We start from the raw sequence: 20,046 nt of genomic DNA on the forward strand, positions 1-20,046 counted from the left end.
TTCTGGGCTGTTACTGAACTGCATTGCGATCAACTTGCGTTCAAACTGGGCAAAGGAAGAGGACTGAGGGGCAAAGTGACACAAACTGGAATGGTCAGCTTTTAACTCTTGTCTTGATTTTAAATTTCTCATCCTTGTTTTCAAATCCCTCCATTGCCTTGTCCCTCCCTATCTCTGTAATCTCCTCCAGTCACACAACCCTCCAAGGTATATACGCTCCTCTAATCCTAGCATCTTGAGCATCCCTGATTATACAGTAATCGTGTCATCATTGGTGGCCACGCCTTCAGTTGCCTAGGGACCAAGCTCTGGAATACACTCCCTACACCTCTTTGTCTCTCTATCTCACTTTGCTCCTTTAAGACACTCCTTACAATCTACCTAAATGACCAAGCTTTTCGTCATCGGCCGAATATCACCTTTTGTGGCTCGATGTCAGATTTTGTTTTATAATGATCTTGTGCAGTGTCTTGGGATGTTTTATTACATTAAAGGTGCTATATAAATATGAGTTATTGTTGTAATTGTTGAGAATTGTGAATGGTTAATCCCAGATCATTCGGAGCTGGGAAAAAAGAAAGACTTGCATTTATATGACACCTTTCACCATCCCAGGAACTCTCAAGGCACTTTACATCCAATGAATTACTTTTGAAGTATAGTCACAGTTGTAATTTAGGAAACACAGTAGCCAATTTATGCACTGCAAGCTCACACAAACAGCAATGAGATAATGACCAATTTTTTTTTAGTGATATTGGCAACTCACTAATAGTGGTGGTAGGTGGAGTGGGGGAGACAGCTATTGCTTTTAAAGAGCATTAACGCGAAATGCATTGAAATGGAGTACAAGTGGCTGAGGAGATCGAATATTTTTTTAAATGGCTAAGTGTGCCCAAAGAAGCTCACCATTCCTTAAATGGAGCTGGTGTTGTATGGAGTGGATGGAAGAAGAATTGTCCTGTTTGGCCCTGAAGGCCACCCTTCCTACAGGAGAGTCATCTGGATAGCCTGGGAAAAGATGGCTCAAAGAACCAATAGATAGGGAAAGTAGACAGGCCATAAACCTATTTGGGCAGGCCTGATGCTGAATGCAAAGCAGTCAAACAACCTTACTGTTCTTTTTTTTTTATCAGCTTCACATACGTTTATAAACTGCAGCAGGGTAAACTTTGTAAATCCAACTTAAACATAGAACTGTCGCATTATTAGCATCTGTGAAAGTGAGTCCACAGAACAAGCTTCCAACAAAACCTAGCTGCATGATGCATGTCCATTTTCTCACATGCACTGAAAATCAGGGTGGACAGCTGGATGTCACTTTGCATTTCAGACGTCTATTATCTCAACACAGCTACACTTGTAGAACAAGTTATTGTACACTAGGAGGTAAGAAACTCCCAATGGAAGCAGGGTCCCACAATTTTGAGCCTTCTCAGTTTCTTTGAATGGGCTGTTCTCCATATTCTGGGATAGAAGAGGATAGAGGGATTGAAGAGGGGGAGCCAGCAGCTCCTCACAAACTGAGAGTTGGTACCATTCATTTGTTGTAATTCTTTCTTTACTCACTCACTCACTTCTTCACATTGGCATGAAAACCCTATATGCCAAAGGGGAAATGTTAATTTCATTGGTTGGAACCTTACATTAGACTTTTAATGGAAAAAGTTTACAAGTAACTTTTTAAAAAACTGGAACCAAGATGGCCACTGCCATTTACATTTGAAACACCAAAAGATCAACCTGGAGATGACAAGTCTCATCCAGCCTAGCCAGAACAATGGGGTGCTCTCAGTGATTAAATTCCCTTGAATGGCCTAATCAACACAGTCGGCACAGCCATCTAAACCCATTGACTTTGAAAGAGCCAATCCCCTCCAAGTGTGACTGGATATCTTGAGGTGTAGCACCTTGAACCTCAGAGAAGATTCCAGAAAAACTTAATTAAAAAAACAAAGGGGCTTGATAGAGTCATGTGACTGCCTGCACAGCTCTGGAGAGAGTGTAAGCTTTGTCACACAGAAAGCAGAGGGCAGTAATTGAAAAGCCATCAACAAAGCAGGCTCTCTATCTCTCTCCCCAGAACGTATCAAGACAAGATCTGGCTGTGACTGCTAAAACCCCTCAAGCCTACAGACCGGCACAGCCCCCAACCAGGGGATGATAATTAACCTCCTCTTCTACCTTCAGGAGCCCTGAGTAAAGCAAGCCCACTACCGTGCCTGTGGCCCAGTGAGAACTGCAGGAATACAATCTGAGGACTATTGGATTCACCAACTGTATTTAATTTCCATTTATTCCAGACTTTAATGCAATCACCAAAAATGTTTTCCCTCTGTAATCTATTTGAGTGTGTGTGACTCTCGTGTGAATGTGTGTGTGAATGTGTAGCGTATGTTTAGTATTTTTAACCGGGTTAGAGTGTTAAGAGTAATAAACTTACATCTTTCTTGTTTAAACTCAAAAAAACTTGTCTGATTGGTTCTTATACAATTATGTTAGAGGAACAGGAGCTAACACTCACTGAGGTGGTAAGCTGTGTTAAAAAAAAAGGATAAATCTTGTTGCGGTCAAACAGGAGAAGGGGCGAAAGGGGAGCCTGAGACCCCCTCCTCACCTGGCATTATGATATGCATACTCTCCAGAACAAAATATAGCCATTTAAGTATTGTTTGAAGCGATGTCTTACAGCCAGCATTCTAACAAACTACCCTTTGTACCTAAGGGTGTTACCCTTAACATTGAACTGAGATTTTCTTATGTACAAAGGCACATTAAGGTAAAGAAAGAAAGACTTGCATTCATATAGTGCCTTTCATGAGCTCAGGACTTCTCAAAGCACTTTACAACCAATAAAGTACTTTTGAACTGTAGTCACTGTTGTAGTAGTTTATGTTTAGTTTAGTTTAGAGATACAGCACTGAAACAGGCCCTTCGGCCCACCGAGTCTGTGCCGACCATCAACCACCCATTTATACTAATCCTACACTAATCCCATATTCCTACCACACATTTATACTAATCCTATACTAATCCCATATTCCTACCACATCCCCACCTGTCCCTATCTATTTCCCTACCACCTACCTATACTAGGGGCAATTTGTAATGGCCAATTAACCTATCAACCTGCAAGTCTTTGGCGTGTGGGAGGAAATTGGAGCACCCGGAGGAAACCCACGCAGACACAGGGAGAACTTGCAAACTCCGCACAGGCAGTACCCAGAATCGAACCCGGGTCCTTGGAGCTGTGAGGCTGCGGTGCTAACCACTGCGCCACTGAAATGGAGCAGTCAATTTGCACACAAAAATATCACACAAACAGAAATGTGATAATGATCAGATAATCTGCTTTACGATGATGTTGGTTGAGGGATAAATATTGGCCAGGACACAGGGGAGAATTTCTTCAGTACTGATGGATGTGTCAGCTGGGATTATATGCACAAATATCTGGAGTTGACCAAGAACCCACGATCTTCTGACTCAGAGGCAAAAATGTTACCACTGAGGCAAGGAGGAAACCTTGGTCAACAAGTTGTTGTCCCTGGGGGAGAAATTTTACAGAGTTTTCCTTGATCTGGTGCCATAGATTTAGTGGAACCCACAGAGGAACAGACATTTTTAGCTGGTGACACTGTTGCTTTGCGGCTCTTTACTATCTCAGTGCAGAAATTTTATGTCAGTACTTCACATCAGGAATGGGAGTGTGAACGCCTGCATGATTTTCACTCGAGTCCATTTGAATTGCCGTTGATGCTCTGTGTGTCAGGAGCACTGCAGGTAAAAGCTTACCCTGGTAGGATTCTCCTGTCATTCAAGAGTTTTAACCAGTTATAACAGCTCTCACACAGTAAAGAAAGTATCTAATTAACATCAACAGTTAAGGAGCAAAACTGGATAATTGGTGGTTGAGGGCAGAATTATTGACTGCAATATTATTTTGATAACAAGGACCATTAGAAATTAGCCTGATTTCTGTAGCTTCAAGATGTAACAAGATGAATATTTTATTTTCTTGAGACCTGTCAGGATTCTCGTTGTCAGCAGCAGGGACCCAGCCATTCCTTCATGTAGCATTCAGGCTGTATTAAGTGGATGAGCACAACAAGGATTACTTCCAAGGATCCCGACCCCCTCTTTTAAAATGGGCTCCTTCTGCTTTTTCTTTAATGCCTGCCAGGAGGTAAATCCAGGCCCATATGCTGGACCATTGGGCGTAACTGCACAAACAGCTGCTGATGACTAAATTGAACCTGACTAACATGAAAGAGTAAACAACTGTGGGAAACAGCGAACAGAAAGCAGACCCTGTGATACCATCATTTTAACCAGCCTAAAAGAATGGTTGGGTTTTATCAATACCAATCAGCATTACTGCCCATACATCATCTAAGGCAGAGTTATAGTAAACACAAAAATCTGGTGTTTGTTTGGCCCTTCTTATGTGAATAGCAAACAAGTATAACCGACAGGAAGTTTCACACTTGCCAACTGCTGACAGGACACATCGTGCCTAGCCTATGGAGAATTCAATATCTAGAGCACTGACTGCTATTATTGCAGGTACTTAGGCAAACTTCCGTTTCCTGTATGAGAATATTTAGTACGCAAGCCAAATTCTTCTCAGAATTAATTTAAGGTCAAGAAAAGTTGAAGATTCAACTACAGCTCATGCTTTTTGTGCAGCATTGCATCAAATTGCTGCATTATTTATAGGCTTCTAAATACTGCTGTTCATTTTCAAAATCAAAACTTGTCAGTTTTGCATTCAGCTACTATGGGACTGTAATAATGGAGGAATAAGCCTGTAATTTTCTTCCTGTGACATTGTTCATCTATCACTTTTGATTACAATGTTAACAGTTCATTTGTGCAGTTTACTTGTTAGGAAAAGCTGATTTGAATGCCGCATTCCAATAAAATCATCATATTTCATTCAGGTAACATCACAACCTGGAGACAGGGTCGAATTCTGATTTTAAACTATATCAAATCTGATCACACAAGGTAGGAGAGGATAAAATGGGGCTTTTTAAACATTTCTTATTGGCACATATCTCACTTCACACTGCAGGTGGGCATCATACCTGCTGGGAGCGCATATCAGACATTCTGCATTGCACCAAGCACAATTTACTGACCATTTAAAATGATGGGGAAAATGGTGAATAGTGCATGCTAAAGTGTGCAACATGTACTCTCAGCACTAAAGCTCTCTGCCATGAATGCAAACGAGGAAGTTAAGCCCTCATTGTAAAGACAAAATTACTAAGATAATGAGCAAGATTTTATATTTTATTACAGTTAAAAAAAAATGATGGGGTCTAGGTTACTCCGCAGCCAGCATTCTTGCTTCAGGCTGAGGCTTCTTTCTGCAACATTGAGCAGAACAAATACACAACAATCCTCAACTCCAATGACCTGTTCTATATGGTGTTTTATATCCCTGCAAGGTGCAGTGAAATATGCTTTAGTATTACTGACCTCTGCTCAGTTGGTAGCTCTCTGCCTTCTGGGTCAGATGGTTGTGGGCTGAAGTCTGTTTGTTCTAGCTGTTCTGGTGGATATTAAAGTTCCCGGGAACTTTTCAAAGTAGAACAGGGAGGTCCACTGGAGCATGTTTGCACCAGACTCCTTAAATCTCTTTGCTGCTTTTAATCTTCTTGGTGCATGGAGTAGATTTTCAACTTGCTACCCAGATGTGAAACTGGCATTGCAGATCAACCATCCATTATAGAAACTACAAATTTCATTTTCAGCAACCTCATTGCCAGTTTTACATTAAGGCGGCAAGTTCAAAATCTGCTTGAACACTTCATCTCTTATTTTACTGTTTGCTCTTGCATGTTTTAATCATACAGCTAGCAATCAAACTAAGGTTACTGTCCTCTTGATTTTAAGAAAAACCTCCTCCTATTTTGTCTATAAAGTGAATAATTTGAGCTGATTTTTAAATAATATCACAGCAAATGTTTAATTGCTTCCTGTGAAACAGCCAGTCAATGATGTTCAATACTTGGTGCCTGATACAGCGGGACTCCTTGTGCAATAAAACTCCTGGTGCAGCGAGACTCCCAGTGCAGTGAGATTTCTGGTGCAGTGAGATTAGAAGACTCCTAGTACTGTGTAATTTTGCAACACTAGAGCTCCTTAAGTAGTGACATTTTATGAAAAACAACTTCCTGTAAAGATGTTCATTGTGCCAGCTGTACAAAATGGCAGCAGATTGATTATAGCTCCTTTTTTCCTAATTGGGTGAACACTCTCGAAAGGGCAAGATAGCAGTAAAGGTTCCTGCCAATTTGACATTTAGTTGAATGTACACTTAGCTTCTCTACCTCCCCTGTGTTACCCTTCTTCCCTCTTCACAAACATGTGTCTTTCATGTTTGGTTTGCATACTGTATTGGTGCCATCCTCTGTTCCCTTACTTCCAGAGTAAAGCTACCTGATTTTGAAGTGGGAATGGTTTTCCATTAAAATTGAAACAGTTGTTTTTAACCCAGCTGATACTTGATCAAGCAAATTCTTGCTTGGTCGGATGGGGCAATATCATCTGGAGAAGGTCATAAATGGAAATGGGAATAGTGAATGTGGAAGAGTATTCTGGATTTTGCAAGATAACCTTTGAGAATCAAGCAGTGTAGAAGCAAAACTTTCCATCAAGGAATTAAATAGATGGAATATTGTCAAAGATTTTAAGAAGATGTTAGAACGAATGTCAGAATTTGAATTTATATAGCACCATTTACAATTTCAGGACATCGCAAAGCACTTCACAGCCGATGAAGTACTTTTTGAAGTGTAATCACTGTTACAATATAGTGAAACTTGGCAGGCGATATGGATGCAGCAAGATCCCATTGAGATAAAAGATCAGATTACCTGTTCTGTGGTGTTGGTTGAGAGTTAAATGACAGAGAACTCCCTGCTCATTTTTGAACAATCCCATATATATTTAACAGACAGATGTGGCCTTATTTTGACATCTCAATTGAAAGACAACATCTCTGACAGTGCTGGGCCCCCTTAGTACTGTACTGAAGTGTCAACCTAGGTTATGTACTTAACTCTCAAGTTACAAGAACACAAGAACACAAGAAATAGGAGTAGAAGTAGACCATATGGCCCATCAAGCCTGCTCTGCCATTCAATATGATCATGGCTGACCTTGGGCTTCAATTCCACCTTCCTGCCCACTCCCCATATCCCTTGATTCCCTCCGAGACCAAAAATCTATCTATCCCAGTCTTAAATATATTCAATGATGGAGTATCCACAACCCTCTGGGGTAGAGAATTCCAAAGATTCACAGTCTTTGAGTGTAATAGTTTCTCCTCATCTCAGTCCTGAATGATTTGTGATTGAAATGTGTCACTTTCAAACTTAACATGAAAGCCAATGGTATCATGATCACTATTTCCTACTGGATCTTTTACTATGACATTGCTTATTAACCCTGCTTCATTATACAAGATTTAAGCTAGCTTTATCCCTAGTCGGTTCTACAATGTATTGCTCCAAGAAACTGTCATGAAAGCTTTCTACAAATTCATCTTCTAGACCACTGTTGCCAATTTGATTGTCCCAGTCTATATGCAAATTAAAGTCCTCTACAATTAATACATTACCTTTTTTACATGCTCCAATAATTTCCCGCTTAATGTTCTGTCCAATAACATAATGTTAGGGGGACTCTAAACTATTCCCACCAGTGTTTTCTGACTCCTGCTATTCTTAATTTCCACCCAAACTGATTCTACTTCATGATCTTCTGAGGCCAGATCCCTTCTTATTAATGTCCTTATGCTCTCCCTTACTATCAGGGCTACTCCTCCTCTTTTGCCATTCTGTTTATCTCTCTGAAATATTGTGTACCCTGGAATATTCATTTCCCAACTTTGATCTCCTTGTAACTATGTCTTGGTAATGGCAGTTAGATCTAAATCATTTACCGCTATTTGTGCCACTAGTTCATCTATCTTATTACAGATGCTTCGTGCATTCAGATTAAGGAACTTCAATTTCATTTTTTTATCTCTATTCCCTGCAATGTCCTTATTTGCCAAAGTGCAATTTTTGTTTAACTCTCTGTCCCTTCCTGTCCCATTTTATTGGGAGCTACCCACATCACTATCCTGCTCCGATGCCCTGACCACTCTCTTTGGATTTCTAAATTTCCCTTTACCCAAACCCTCGCCCCCACCTCCCGCCCCCCCCCCACCGTTAGTTTAAAGCTCTGTCCACAGCCCTAGTTACGCGATTGTCCAGGACACTGGTTCCAGCCCGCTTCAAGTGAAGCTCATTCCAACAGAATAGCTCCCTCTTCCCTGAATACTGATGCCTGTGCCCCAAGAATCAAAACCCCTTCTTCCCACACCACTCTTTGAGCCACGCATTTAGTTCTCTAATCTGCTTGACCTTGTGCCAATTTGCACATAGCTCAAGTAAAAATCTGGAGATGATTACCTTTGATGTTCTGCATTTTAGTTTGGACCCTCGCTCCTCAAATTCTCTAAGCAGAACATCATTTCTGATTTACCTATGTCATTGGTTTCCACATGGACCACGATAACTGGATCCTCCCTCTCCAACTCCGGGTTCCTCTCCAGCTGCGAGGAGATGTCCTTAACCTTGGCACCAGGCAGGCAACACAGCCTTCAGAGTTCCTGGTCATGGCTGCAGAGAACAGTATCTATCCCTCTGACTATACTGTCTCCGATCACTACCACATTCCTCTTCACTCTCTCCACTGGAATGGCATCTTTCACCATGGTGCCATGGTCAGTCTGCTCATCCACTTTGCAGTCCTTCTCTTTATCCACACAGGGAGCATGGACCTCATACCTATTGGACAAGGTCAGAGGCTTCATCATAAATGCTGATCCCCCCTCTCTGCCTCACTCACAATCACACCCTCCTGGCCATTTCTAATGATCTCCCTAGTCTAAGGGGTGTGTCTGCCTCCTGGAACAAAGTGACCAGGTAACTCTCCCCCTCCCTGATGCTCTGCAATGTCTGCAACTCAGTCTCCAGCTCAGCAATTCTGAGCTGAAATCATGCAAGCTGCATACACTTACTGTAGACATGGTTGTCCAGGATTGCAGTGCATTCCACAGATTCCCACATGCTGCAGTTGAGGCACACCACTGACCCTGCCATCTCTGTACAACCTTATTTTTTTAATTAGTCAATTAGTTTATAATTTAAGCTGTAGTAATGGAAAATTGCATTCACCTACCTTGGAGTCAAAAGAAGAAGACTCACCAGCTGCTGGAGGCTGAAAAAGATGGGAAAAGGAGCCTCTCTTTCACCCTCTGCACTGAATTCCCAAGTACACCAAATAATCAACTTCACTCTGGCAAATGTCTCTCACTCAGGCAACTGTCTTTTATTACTGCGTCCCCTCACAGTGTTTGGCTAAGAAACTGGTCTGCTTTATATAAGGATTCTGATGACTCACTAGCTAGCTCAGCTAATTATTTCCAACTGATTGACAGATAACTGTCACTGCTGACTGCTTCTTGTCTAAACAAGGCTCTTTACCTAACCAGCAGATTTAAAGCCTGATTCTTAATCTAAAATTTAAACTGGACAAAAACTTACCAGAACCTACCATCTGCACCAAATTTCCAACTTCACTCAGGCAAATGTCTCTCACTCAGGCAACTGTATGTTCTCACTGCGTTCCCTCAGATTAGTATGGGACAGTCAGATGGTAGATGGAATTTAATGTGGAGAAATGCATGGTAATACATTTTGGGAAGAAAAATGAGAATATACTCTTAATGGAAAGATGCTGATGGGTACAGATGAACAAGGAGACATGGGGCTCAAATACAAAGTTCCCCAAACATGCAACTAGAGGTGGATGAAGCTATCAAAATGGCCAGCAGCATTTTGGGTTTTACAAAAGGGCTTTAGAGTACTATAATAAACAATTGAAGATAAATTTGTACCAAGTATTAATTCAGCCACATGTGAAGTATGATTTTAGGAGCCCTATTATATAAAGGACATTAAAACCACTGAGGGTGTACAGTGTATGTTTATCAGAATGATTTCAGGGATCTGACACTGCAATTATAAGGAAATGTTTGAAATACTGGGGCTATTTTCATTAAAGCAGAGAAGACTAAGATTTAATATGGGTTTCGATGGAGTGAATAGGAAAATAATATTTCCTTTATTTGGGGAATCTGTGACATGGCATCATCAATTTAAAATGATCACAAATAGGAGGAGATGTTAGGAGAAATATCTTTAGACGATTGTTAGTCTTTGGAATTCTTTGTCATCGGGAATGTTTGATCCAGAAACTATTGCATTTTAAGGCAAAATTAGATACATTTTTGATATAAGGCAAGATACAGGGTAATGCAGAGACAGCAGAGTAGAGGAATTAGTTTTAGATTGCTCTACCAAAGAACCAACACAGAGAGGATGAACCAAATATCCTCATTCTGTGCTGTAAAATTTCAACGTAATATGATCAATCTGAGGAAGTGTTATGGCGGTGCTTCTATATTTTTTGTTAAGTTTTTTTTGATGATTCATGTATCTTATAATTATGGACATTGTTTCATTTGTGAAAACTGAAACATCTATGGATGTTTTTCCACTGGGGTCATTGAAAGGACATTGAGAGGTCTTGTTTGAAAACAACACTTGCTGGAAGTCACCTGTCTTCCGATAAATACCCAGCAGGGGCTTTTGACTTGGGGGAGATGTTTACAGAGAAGCGACAATTCAAGATTTATTGGGGTTGGGAGGCTTGACTCTTGAGATATTGTTTTTGGTTTTGCTTTAGACAGTGTGTTGGGGGTGTGAACTGTTTTGAAGGCAGTTGAAGAAAACCAGCCAAGAGAGCGGTCACCATCAGTTTCCTCTTCCATCTCTTTGAAAACTTTCTGAGAATCAAGTGTAAGAAATAGAGAAACTGATGCTGCATTTCTTCTGAAAAGCCTGCCAGAAACTCCTGTTGTCACATTTCTCTTGGAAAACCTGCCAAACTGATCTTCAACATTACCTGAAAAGAACTGTACTAGAAAGATCCCAGTGACAGCTGGCTACGTGTATTTGGGACGCCAAAGCAAAAAGGGACAGCTGACATCTTTCCATATCTTCACTTTTTTCTTCAAGAATAAGCAAGTATTTGGCCAAAGTATTCTTTTTTGTCTTTTTATTTTGGTAACAGAGCTCTAAAGAGAAAATCTCTATTTTTTTGGGCGCAGTGGTTAGCACCGCAGCCTCACAGCTCCAGTGACCCGGGTTCGATTCTGGGTACTGCCTGTGCAGAGTTTGCAAGTTCTCCCTGTGACCGGGGTGGGTTTTCGCCGGGTGCTCTGGTTTCCTCCCATAGCCAAAGACTTGCAGGTTGATAGGTAAATTGGCCATTATAAATTGCCCCTAATATAGGTAGGTGATAGGGGAAGGTGGGGATGTGAGAGGGTAATGGGATTAATATAGGATTAGTATAAATGGGTGGTTGATGGTCGGCACAGACTCGGTGGGCCGAAGGGCCTGTTTCAGTGCTGTATCTCAAAATAAATAAACTGGTGTGTGTGTGTATGTGAGGGGCTAAGGTAAAAGGGAACTTTCATATTTCACTTGGTCTGATAATGTTTTGCTTCATTACTGGTTATGTTTTATAATAAACTGATAATTGTTGTTTATTAAAGAAACCTGGTTGTTGTATTTTATTCTGGGAGAAAGAGTAGAGTCTACGATTGACCGTATCGGTAACTGCATAAACATTTAAGTATATGTTGTAACCTGTGGAGAAATGGAACTAGAAAAGACTGTGTACTCCTCCCACCTTGGTCATAAGAGGAACGAATAGACTGGAAGGCCCAAAGGCTTTTCCTGATACCATTCTATCTTATGCTTTAATATCAGTATCAACTCATTCAAAATTTTAAAACCTCTATCAATTCACCTCTAAGAGTTCTATTTTCTAAAGAAAAAAAACCCAACCTGTTAAATCTTTCTCGATAGCTGTGTTACGCTCACTTGAATTGAAACTACAAGAACCAAAACTAAAGAGTTTTGACTTTTCAAAAATTGACTTTGTGCTAGAAAAAAATGGTTGCTGAAGTTTAAAAGAGCTGGCCCTGTATATTCAAACTGTCTTACTATCTTGTAAGAACAAAAGGATAAACTCTAAGCTAAGAGGTGTCAATTCCACCCATCCCGAACTCATCAAGAGACATTCTTGAATTGAATGGATTCTTCTGAAACAAAGAAGGTGTGAAGTAGCAACATCCTGGGCCATTGTGGGTCACCACAGGGAGGGAGATCTATGTCTCCCAACAAAGGCAGGATGTGACACAATTTTGACCTTATTAGTAGCTCTCTGGAGAGAAAGGGAGAGAAGGACAAACATCATGAAAGCCTGTCCAGATGGGAGCTGGGAGAAATCCAGCCAAAACCAAAGAAGGTGCCCTGCTGTGAGTTCTACACTTCAACTTGTGTAACAGAGAACTGAAGGTGATCCTCCATCTCTAGATTAAAGACTCAGCTACCAGAGAAATCTACAAAACCCAGGCCTCCAACTTTTAAAGAGAAATTGACCTCTGAGAAGATTCAACAGGTTTATCGTGAAACCCTGAAAACCTATCACACTTCAAACCGCTTACCCCTTTTCCTCTCTATCTATCCCTCGTGTGTGTGCAAGTGAGTGAATGCAAAAGTGGGTGCGATTGCGACCATTTCGGGAATGAGTATTGCTCAATAAATAGTTAATCTTCTGTTTTAAACCTACAAGAAAATCTGTCACTCTCTGTTTATTTGATAAATAAAACACAAAGAGGTTACAAAAACACTTGCTGCGGTCATTTGGGAATTGAACACACACACCCCTTACCACTTGACTGTAACAGCAGTAATCTTTCAGTTCTGGTATCATCCTTATAAATCATTTTGCATTTTCTCCAGTGCTTCTATGCCCTTTATACAATTTGGAAACCAGCAGAGCACAGCTCTCTATGTATGGCCCGGGCAAGGTCCTATACAAGTATAACATAAATTCACTACATTTGGATTCTATATCAGATTCAGGACCATAGCTGGATTCCCCCAGGTGAAAGGTGTGATAGATTGCACACATGTGTCCAACAAGGCTCCAATGGACCAGCCATGTGCTTTCATCAACAGGAAGGGCTTCCATTCCATCAACATTCAACTGGTCTGCGACCGCCAACGACGTTTCTTGCAGGTGTGTGCCTGCTTCCCGGGAAGCAACCATGACGCCTACAAACTTTGACAGTACCAGGTGCCAAAGCTTTTCAGGCCCCTGATGTCTTCAGGGATGGATTCTCGGGGACAAGGGCTACCCATTGAAGACTGACGCCGATGAAGAACCCTTACAATGCAGCGGAGGAGAGGTACAATATCTGCCATGGGTCCACCTGAGCGACCATTGAGCCGGCCATTGGGCTGCTGAAGATGAGATTCCATTGCCTCGATCGATCTGGTGGAGCCCTGCAGTATGCCCCAGTGAAGGTTTTGTGCATCATTGTGGTCTGCTGTGCTTTTTTTTTAGAGATACAGCACTGAAACAGGCCCTTCGGCCCACCGAGTCTGTGCCGAACATCAACCACCCATTTATACCAATCCTACACTAATCCCATATTCCTACCAAACATCCCCACTTGTCCCTATATTTCCCTACCACCTACCTATACTAGTGACAATTTATAATGGCCAATTTACCGATCAACCTGCAAGTCTTTTTGGCTTGTGGGAGGAAACCGGAGCACCCGGAGAAAACCCACGCAGACACAGGGAGAACTTGCAAACTCCACACAGGCAGTACCCGGAATCGAACCCGGGTCCCTGGAGCTGTGAGGCTGCGGTGCTAACCACTGCGCCACTTTGCCGCCCCTAGTGCTCTGCACTGTCTAGCACTATAGAGGGGGAGGCTTTGCATGATGAGGACATGATTGAACGACGAGAAAGATGCGGAGGAGGGAGTTGAGCAAGCAGCATTGGATGCTGAAGCACCTGCACTGGAGGCCAGACAGATTAAGTGACAGGCCAAGGAGACAAGAGACAGTCTCATACTTTCCTGCTTCTAGCAACAATGATGGCTACTCAGTGAAAACTATAAAGACTCATGTCGCAGCATGAAGTCTGTTGCCTCCTTTCTATTTGTGTTCCGTGCCTAGCACCCAGCTGAACCACGTGGGATAGCCTAATCAAATGACGGCTGTGCCTACATTGGCATCCACTAATGTTGAAGTCAGCAGGTCACAATTAATGCATGATAGATTAATCACTTTTACACAATGAAGGCCAAGTGCAAGAACAGAAGAACTTTATATGATGCAGCAGATGTCAATTTTCAAACACCCGTGAAGCACCAAGTATCTCTAGGTGGTTTTCTTTACACATTTACGAGTGCTCCTATGAGGTGTAAACCCATTGCTAGCATCTGGGCTGGATGCAGGCTGCTGACCATGCTTCCCATTGGCCTGTGATGACTTTGGCGGCCGTCCTCTGGCAGGCTGAGGCCTGGAGGGCCCAGGCAGCCTGAGGATTTTCTGCACTGGTGCAGGACTCTCCTCAGGTGTCGTGGGTACTGGAGCTGGGCTCACTGACAGCGGGGCTGAGAAGCCCTGAGGGAAGCCCCTTTCAATGTTCACATGAACATCCCTGCTCAACAGAGAAAGACAAGGAGCTGGAGAAGACTCTAGCAGTCTCGTCCTTCTCTTGCCTTGCCACTGCTGAGTTGAGCTCATGGCCGAGGTGATTGTGTGCAGATCTGCGGGCATCTGTGGGATCTGGCTCTCCATGAGAGTCGCCAATTTCTTGATAGAGGAAGCCATGCGCTCACATGCCTGAGACATGGCAGTACTCATGGCATAGATGGACTCCTCCATTGTCCGCTCATGGCGGTGCATTGCCTCTAGAATCTCCTCCAGCTGTTGCCTTACCTCTCCCTGTAACTCCAGCATGCCCTGTGCTGTCGACACCAGAGGCTCATCATCAGCCTGGGGCTCAGCATGGGCCTGGACACAGACAGTCCTCCGACTTTAAGTGACCTCAGCTGTTTCAGCCTCAGCCAGTTGCTCAGCTGCGTGTACAATGCTTTCATGAGCTTGTGACCCTTGTCATTTAGGCCCCCACCTGCCAAGAATGAGGCAAATTAATTTTGCCACATGAACATTAATTTTAAACTGTTACTGGAGTGAAGAAAGAACTGGTTAAAAAAACCCACAAGGGATCCTTGGCTGGAGAGACATTTTTGCATATTAACAGACAGTACTTGGAAACGACAAAATGGCTACTCCCTGCTCCAATTTAATCCACAATGGACTTTTGATTACCAGACGTTGAAGGTGGAGGAGCTAGCATTCCAGGTTGACTGCCAAGATGGCCGAATACACAAACAGATGTGGTCACTCCAGCTAGTCACATGACTAACCTCCTGGCCACCTGACTTTTTAGAATTTGAACTTGCTTTTGAGTTTTGAACTGGCAGAAAGCTGTTGCCTCCTGGACTGAAAAGACCTCTCATGGCTGGCTCGCCGTGGCCTCTCCTGTCTGCTTCCATCTCTTTCTCACAGAACTGAAAACCACTGAAGACACAGGAACCCCAAGAGAGAAAAGTCTCCTACAGTGAACAAGGTTTAAGAATAATACTGGTCCCCAATGAAAAGCAAGATCAACCTACAAAAGGACTCTACAGCAAGCTTGAAGCACAGTAACAAAAAAACCCTCCTCAGAGATTGCCTCAAACTGTTCTGCTTTATCTTTTCTTCTGCTCTTTTCTGTCTCTATTTACATGTGTGTATCGCTTATGCATGCTAGCATGGGGTGCAGCATGTATCCATAGGCGTTAACTGAATTAGAGTTTAAGTTTATAAATTTCACTTTTCTTTAAACCTAAGAAAGCCTGTTTGTGTTCATTTCTTTGCCTTATAATTGGAAAGTGGTGAACAAGGATTCACCAAGGGGGAGCTCAAAACACAGTGTGTTTAAAACAAAACCCTGTTACAGTAAGACCAGGTGAAGACTGAAAGGGACCCCTAGACACCTTTATCACCTGGTTATAACATCCTGATTCTACAGCCGAACAGAAACCACTGAGGTGAAAGTATCTGTGCTGGTGGAGATTGCAGGAGAGTGCTTCCTCTGACTGGGGTTCCTCCTCAAAGATCGACGGCTGCTTCCCTTCTGCTTGAATCTCCTGTGAATGCCGACCTGCGTGAGAGAACATAAACATATGTGGGTTGGGCTGTGCAGATCTTGTCATGCCAACCATGCGTGATGTGGGTCTCCAGAAGTGAACTGCATGTCGATGGAAGACAATCCTCACTTTCTTGCATGGAGAATCTATTCTCTCAATCTAGAGCGGCCGTCCTTGGTCCCTGACAATTCTCGTGCCTCCTCCTCAGCTGTGGAGAGAAGCTGAAGATCTGGAATGCCTCCGCCAGTCCTGGCTGTCTTCCTGCTGTTATAAGCCCTCTTGTCCTGCAAGTGGAAAGAGGGAGATAGTCATACTTTGCAGAGAGATCAACGTAACAGTTCTGCTAGTGGCAGCCCCTCGTTACCTACTGAGGTATCACATATAGCTCATGCTCCCATCCGCTCCCAGGGGAGTTAAGGGGGTGAGCTGTGAAAGAGAGTGGCCTGTGGCTGAGATGCAGCTGTCAGGATGAGGTAATGCCAAACCCCACTGCCAGCCCAGTTGTAGTGCCTGTCTCCCAATGTCCCATTCCTCCTGCATAGCCAATTGCAATCTCTAAAAAGGTCAGAGTTATGGAGCAGTCACCTTGACAGACGAAGGAGGTCATTGACCCTCTTGCGGCACTGTACCCATGTCCGGGTGGGTGACCTCATGGCTGCTGACCTCCTGAGCTATCTCCAGCCAGGCTTGCTTGGCCATCCCTGGGGAAGACGACCTCCCGCTTTTCCCTTGCAACCTGGAGGAGAATCTCCAGGAATGTGTCGCTAAAGCTTGGGGCCACCCTTTGACGTGCCTCTGCCATCCTGTGGGGTGTGGCTCTGGGGCTTGGAGGTGTCCAGGAGTCACGCCAACACTGGTCTCAGCAGTGAACAGCAAGCAGCAAATCAGTCTAAGGCAGCAATACAAACAGAGCTGGCATGGCTTTAAATATGGTGCCGGCACCTGCTCTGGAGTCAGCTGGCACCATATTGGGCATCTCACAACCTGCCCCCGCTGTGTGATTGTCCACGCCCGCGCCTCCATTATGTAACGTGGCTGCCTGCCTCATGACCACAGTGGGCCTGCCGTCACATGACTAGCGAGAACGGTGCACAATTCTGGGTCCGCCGCTGGGAACCACAACGGGCTTACTAAATTCAGCCCAAAAGGATGCAATTACATGGCTTTACATTCAGTGGCTGTAATTTTGACTTTGTACGATAGTGCAAAAACAGACAATATTGCTCAAAGTCAATGTAAATGAAAATCAGGAGACAAGTATAATGAGCCGAATGCATATCGCCGGCTTTACCCTACTACCTGAAGACATAATTATCTCAAGTTTTTCTTGGGCACCAATGTAAAAAGAAAAGAAAGACTGGCATTGATAGGGCTGAATTTAATGAGACCCGGTGGCAGGCCCAGAAAAGGGCGCCGTTTTAGTCTGTCATGCGGGTGGCTGACTCATTGTGATTACGCGGTGGATGGCCATTTTGCATAGTGGAGACGCGGGTCCTCCCAACTCACGAGCCAAGCTCAGGAGGCGAGTCACCGATTGCAGCATCAGATGAGTCTGGGGCAGGTGCTGGCACCATATTTAAAGGCCTGCCAGTCCTGCAATCACTCCTGCCTTAGAGTCACTGGCAACATTAATTTAACCTGTGAAAAAGTTGCTAAGCTCATCCATGGAACCCCTAAACCAGAATCACAGAATTGTTACAGCACAGAAGAAGGCCATTCGGCCTGTCATATCTGCTCCAGCTCTCCGAAAAGATATGGCTTCTCCCTGTATCCCTGCACATTCTTCCTTTTCAGATAACAATCCAATTCCCTCTTGAATGCCTCACTTGAATCTGCCTCCACCACACCGTCAGGTGGTGCATTCCAGATCCAAACCACTTGCTGCGTGAAAAAGTTTTTCCTCATATGGCCATTGCTTCTTTTGCGAGTTACTTTAAATCTGTGCCCTCTTGTTCTCGATCCTTCCAACAATGGGAATAATTTCTCCCTATCTACTCTCTCCAGACCCCTCATGATTTTGAACACCTCTATCAAATCTCCTCTCAACCTTCTCTTCAAGGAAATTAGCCTCAACTTCTCCAATCTGTCCACATAACTGAAGTTCCTAATCCCTGGAACCATTCTCATGCATCTTTTCTGCACTCTCTCTAATGCCTTAACATAATTTCTAAAGGGTGCTGCCCAGAAATGGACACAATACCCTGAGGAGGATCAAAGGATGCCTGAAGCAAGACCCCAGGCGGCCACACAGTTCAGTGATGCCTCTCTGCAGATTCTCCTCCAGGCTACAGGGGAAAGATGGGAGGTTCTTTTCTCCAGCAATGGCAAGAAGAGGTCCTCCCGCCTGACCAAGCAAGCCTGGCGATCGCAGAGGAGGTCACCTACTGGAAATGGGTGTAGTGTTGAAACAGGATCAACGACCTCCTGCGTTCGGCCAAGGTGAGTGCTTCATACCACTTTCCTTTTGGGGAGTGCATGTGACTATACGGGAGGGTGCGCAACATGGGGAGGGTAGCATTACAATGGCGATGGCAGAGGGGATAGGGTCTTAACTCATCCTGACAGTTGCATGGCTACATCTTGGCCACAGGCCACCTTCCTTCATAGCTCACCACCCCCCACCCCCTTAATCCCCTGACACTGTGTGGAAGAATGAGATACATCAGATCACCCAGTAGGGGGTGAGGGTCTGACATTAGCAGAACTGTCATGTTGAGCTCTCTGCCAATCTCTACTATCTCCATCCTTCCTCTTGCAAGACAAGAGGGCCCACAATAGGAAGGAGACCGCTTGGAATGGCAGAGGAGTGCCAGATCTGCATTGTCTCACCTCCGCCGAGGAAGAGCCTTTGGAGCTGGTGGGCACACAGGGCGGCTGTGCTATTTTGGATGGGGAGACTGGAATCCCTGCGCAAGAAAGTGATGATTAGCTACCATCGACATACTCATTAATGTTGGAGACCCACATCACGCATGGTTGACATGACGAGATCTGCACAGACTTTGTGTTCTCTCTTGCAGGCCAGCGTCCGCAAGGAACCACAGCCACGAGGGGACAGCCATCAACCTCTTAGGAGGACGACCACTCAGAGGATGCACCATCCCATGTTTCTCCTACACCTTCCACCAGCGCAGAGGCATTCACCTCGGTGGGATTGTGTTCGGTCTTAGAATCAGCTGAGAGCACCGCACAGGCATTTGAGCAGCTGGCAGAGGCTGACAGCCGAGGTCACTGACAGTTGGAGGACTGTGAGTGGCTTGGCCCATTCTGAGGCCCAGGACAATGATGAGCCTCTAGTGTCAGCAGCACAGGGCATGCTGGAGTTGCAGAGACAAGTAAAGCAACATCTGGTGGAGCTGCCAGTGGCCAAGCGCAGTCATGAGCAGACAATGGAGGAGACCATCCATGCTATGAGTGCTGCTATGTCTCAGGTGTGTGAGTGCTTGGCTTCCTCCATCAAGTGGTTGGCGACCCTAATGGGGAGCCAGATCCCACAAACATGTGCAGACCTGCACACCATCATTTTGGCCATGAGCTTGACGCAGATGTGGCAAGGTGAGAGTAGGAATAGGAGCCCGGGGACTTTTCCCACTCCTCCTTCTCTGGTCAGCAGAGAGATGCAAGTAAGCCGAGAAAGGGAGGAGGAGAGGTTGACCTTCTCAGCTGGGGGGGTCACTCAGGGCTTTCCGTGTGTGGACACCGGCTCCTCGGCCCCTCTGCCAGTGAGCCCAGCTCCAGCAGCCGCAATGCCTGAGGAGACTCCTTCACCAGTACAGTAAACCTTAAGGGAGCCGGGGCCCTCCAGGCCTCAGGCATCCAGAGGACACCCGCCAAAGTCATTAAAGGCCAAGG

At 44.2% G+C, this 20,046-nt stretch overlaps 1 long non-coding RNA gene across 1 annotated transcript in view; it reads right to left on the reverse strand.

Annotated features, from left to right (window-relative positions):
- LOC137371002 (uncharacterized) overlaps positions 1-9,373 on the reverse strand; it is a 67,422-nt gene extending 58,049 nt beyond the window's left edge. Inside the window, exon 1 of the long non-coding RNA XR_010975160.1 lies at positions 9,244-9,373. This is a non-coding gene — a long non-coding RNA (uncharacterized lncRNA). The remainder of the gene's footprint in view (positions 1-9,243) is intronic.
- Positions 9,374-20,046: the final 10,673 nt, after the last annotated feature.

The sequence above is a fragment of the Heterodontus francisci genome, chromosome 6, assembly GCF_036365525.1.
Source record: "Heterodontus francisci isolate sHetFra1 chromosome 6, sHetFra1.hap1, whole genome shotgun sequence".
Classification (NCBI taxonomy): domain Eukaryota; kingdom Metazoa; phylum Chordata; class Chondrichthyes; order Heterodontiformes; family Heterodontidae; genus Heterodontus; species Heterodontus francisci.